Below are 3,932 nucleotides of genomic sequence, written 5' to 3'. Positions count from 1 at the left end.
CTGGGTCGGGCAAAAGAAAGACAGCCCTGCAGAAAGAGCTGGGGGAGGGGGGTTCGTGCTCTCTTCCGGGACACTTCGCCCCTGGATAGCACAGACTCACCCGTCCAGATGGGATTCCTCAGCAACTCGCCTTATATCTGTTATGAGCACTGCCTTCCCTCAATGTTTGAACTCCAGAGCCTGTTATAGTCGGAAAATATGCAAACAAGGCTTCTCTGTGCCAATGAAAGCCAGCACTGCCCTGACCCTGCAGCTCAGACAGAGGAGCCCAGAGCTGAATTTCCTGGTCCTCCCATTAGTGATCACCACTGATCAGAGACCACTCACCGTGGACTTGGGGCTCAATTTGCTTTTCCTTGTCATTGTTTTAAAAGGTAATTTATGGAGAGCAGATGCTGTATGCATTTGTGTACATGACAAAGAAGAAAATTGAATTCTGTGAGAGTTTTCTAATCAGGAATTTCTGTGTTTGCAGGTGTCCAGTGTGAGGTGCAGCTTGTGCAGTCCGGGAGGAGGTTTGGAGCAACCTGGAAAGTCCCTGAAACTCTCCTGTGTGACCTCTGGATTCACCTTTAGTAACTACTGGAGGATGTGGGTCTGCCAAGCTCTAGGGAAGGGCCTGGAGCGGGTAGCATCTATTTATAATAGCAATGACATCTACCATGCCAACAATCTGAAGGGCCGATTCCTCATCTACAGAGACAATGCCAAGAACACCCTATACCTGAAAATGGGCAGTTTGAAGTCTGAGGACACAGCCACATATTACTGTGCAGGATACACTGTGAGTGAATGCTACTGTGAGCTCAGACACAAACCTCCATGCAAGGTGCTCAAGACTAGCAGGCAGCACTGAGCACATAGAGCTCTGGGCCATGGAGGAACCTGTTCAGAGAGACATAAAGAGATCGATTCCTCTGTGTCTGGGCTACCTCTCCACATCACATTCAGAGATTCTCTCTACAGGTATAGTGTTTAGTAATCCTTGAAGTGTCCACAGTTTTAATCAAATATCTATTTTCCATTGTGACATGTTTTTCTGTTTATTATATTATTCCTGCCCTCTGCCTCTACTCCTCTCTCTTCTGCTCTCCTTCTCTTTCTGGTACTGCTCTCCCTCCCTTTCTGCCTCCTCTCTCTCTCTCTCTCTCTCTCTCTCTCTCTCTCTCTCTCTCTCTCCTTGTGTGTGTGTGTGTGTCTTTGTGTCTGTACATGATGACATATGATTATTCCTCTATTAATCTGCAATATATTTTTGACATAATTTCTAGAACTGGTCCTGAAATTGGCCAACTTGATAGACTGGTTGGCCAATGAGTCTCAGTGATACTGATGTCTACACATTAGCCCAGGCCATTTAGGACAGCTTCTTGGCTGGCAAACCCATTCTTTTTGTAGTCATGGAGATCAAATCTCAGAGGTAGATCCTATTAAATGGTTCCTCTTTGGCAAGAATTTGAACTACAGAAGTATTTTCATGGCCCTGTTACCTTGTAAATTCAGAATGCCCTCTGATCAGAACAAAATGGATAATCAAGCAGGGCAGAAGTGATTCTGTATAGTGACCAGCATCAGATTCTGAAGAAACAAAATAACCTGGAAACTGTTAACCCTAGACTCAGGGCAGCTCAAAAACATCTGTGAGTACAGAGGACCCTGTGCTCTCTGTTTGTGTCCATGATCACTACACTACTTGCAGAGAAGCGTATATATGCAATTAAAAATCAAGTATTTCTTAAAAATTTTATCCAGTTCTGGGAGTTATACCAATAGCCACGTTCTTATGAAGTATGTATTAAACCTTGATTCAAATCATAATGTTTCAAAAAATATAGTCAATCTTTTGAGTAATAAATATTGTGTTTGCGGCAAGCATCAGTTCCCCCTGTTAAAGGTTATAACACCATTTATCTCATTCAAGATATCAGTCTTTTTTCTTCTAACAAAAACTCATTTCTCTTGCTTGTTTGAGAATTGGGTCCTCAGGATAAAACAAAGTTCCAGGAACACAGTTGTGAAAGGTGGTGTCTTCCTGAGAAGACAATTTCCTTCCCCCCATCCTCTGATTGCACTCCTTCATCTTGGCAAATTCATGTGGGTAGAAGACATTGTATAGGCCAACATCTAATCACCAGAGACATGGATATTAAAGCCTAAAAAATAAGTCATCTGTAACCAATGGTGTAAGTGCCATTTGCCAAATGAAAGTATTGAAATGAGTGTGGGGATATAGGGCAAGGGATCCATGTGCTGTATTGATGTGAACATGGTTCTATTATGACATTGGCAAATACTATGGTGGTCTCTCAGAGATTTACACATGCAAGACCATGTTACCCAGCAATCTCACTTCTGGTGAGCAGATGAAGGAAACAAAGAGGAAGGAAGTGGAGCAGATAGAAGGGAAGAGAAAAGAGACATGAGAGTGTAAGAAGACAGACCAGTCAAAGAAGTGAGAGGAAAAAGTAAGAGTGTAGTCTGATGAATGGATATAATCACAGAACATTATAAACAAACATGATATTGTCATTTTAAGTAGGATGAGTGACAGACAGAAGCAGAACATTTTAAAGTAACATGAGTTTTTAATACACATACCTTTCTGTCTTTTCTTGTATGCCTTACTTTGTTAGGTTTATCTCTGTTATGTGTCTGTCTATGTTTCTATCTGAGTGTTTGTGTGTTCACCCAGGAGACAATTATTTTCTCATAATATTACACTACACAGGTTAGAACAGCATCCTAAGACAACTGAGCCCAGATCCTGGGTCATGTGTCCTGGGGGACTGGGAATGGGGAGGGTTGCCTTAAGGTTCTTGGCCTTCTTCCCTTGAACCAGCCTCTACAGACATACCAGTTCCTCTTTCTGCCTAAGTTCCCAGTTACTTTCTGAACACCAGAGACTGAGGATACAGCTCAGCAGATTCCACAGTTCTCATTTCAGTGTGGAACAGACACTGCAGTGCTCATGTGTACAATCTGCTCTGGATAGGAGCCACCAGATGGAGGTACAGTTTCTCTCTCCCCCTCCTCCTTTCTTCTCCCTCTTCTTCTTCCTCCTTCTCCTCTTCCTCACCCTCTCTCCTCTCCAGTTGGTTTATTATGGTTTTACTTGAATTCCCTACTCCTAACTTCTTAAGATTTATACTCAGAACATTGATCCTTTACATATTCTTTTTCTACTATATGTTACAATTGATCTTAAGTGATACACATCAAGGAGAGAAACTTGGGGTAGGTAGTGTTTCTTTTAGAATTGGATGAATGAATGCTGTCATCTAAACATTATTTGCTGTAGATAAACGTGATTTTAAAAAATTAGGAGGACTATCGTATACCTTTGTGATAAGGTTTTTGTCTACCATGTGTGTGAAAGGTCAAAAATCAAGTCCAACTAAAAATTATCAGAATTTTAGACAGAAAATATAATTCCTCACATTACTAGACCTATAAGAGGTGATCTCATGACTGCAGAGGAAATGGCAGTCACTAGAGTAGAAAGGGCTGATGGAATGGGGAGGCAGGCACATTATTCCATAGCCATTCCCTTAGGACTGGATATTTTTTTTAGGACTGGATATTATCACTATACACTGTATACATTAGCAATAATATTGAATCTATAAAAGAAATAAATATATAATGATTTTAAAGGAGAGATACATTTGTAATTATGTATTTTAAACCATTTATTGCCTAAATAAAATTGAATGCCATGAAGCCAATCCCTTCAATGTCCTTAAAATTCTTCCAGGTATGCAACTGGGCAGTATGGCAGAGAGAAAGGACCTGAGAAAGAATGGAGAAAAGGAATAATAATCAGAACATATTGTATGAAAAACATTTTCAAAAAAATTAGCCAGGCGGTGGTGGCTCACACCTTTAATCCCAGCACTTGGGAGGCAGAGGCAGGCAGATCTCTGTGAGTTCGA

The sequence above is a fragment of the Microtus ochrogaster genome, unplaced genomic scaffold (genome assembly GCF_000317375.1).
Source record: "Microtus ochrogaster isolate Prairie Vole_2 unplaced genomic scaffold, MicOch1.0 UNK101, whole genome shotgun sequence".
Lineage (NCBI taxonomy): Eukaryota > Metazoa > Chordata > Mammalia > Rodentia > Cricetidae > Microtus > Microtus ochrogaster.
This window is presented reverse-complemented; position numbering follows the sequence as displayed.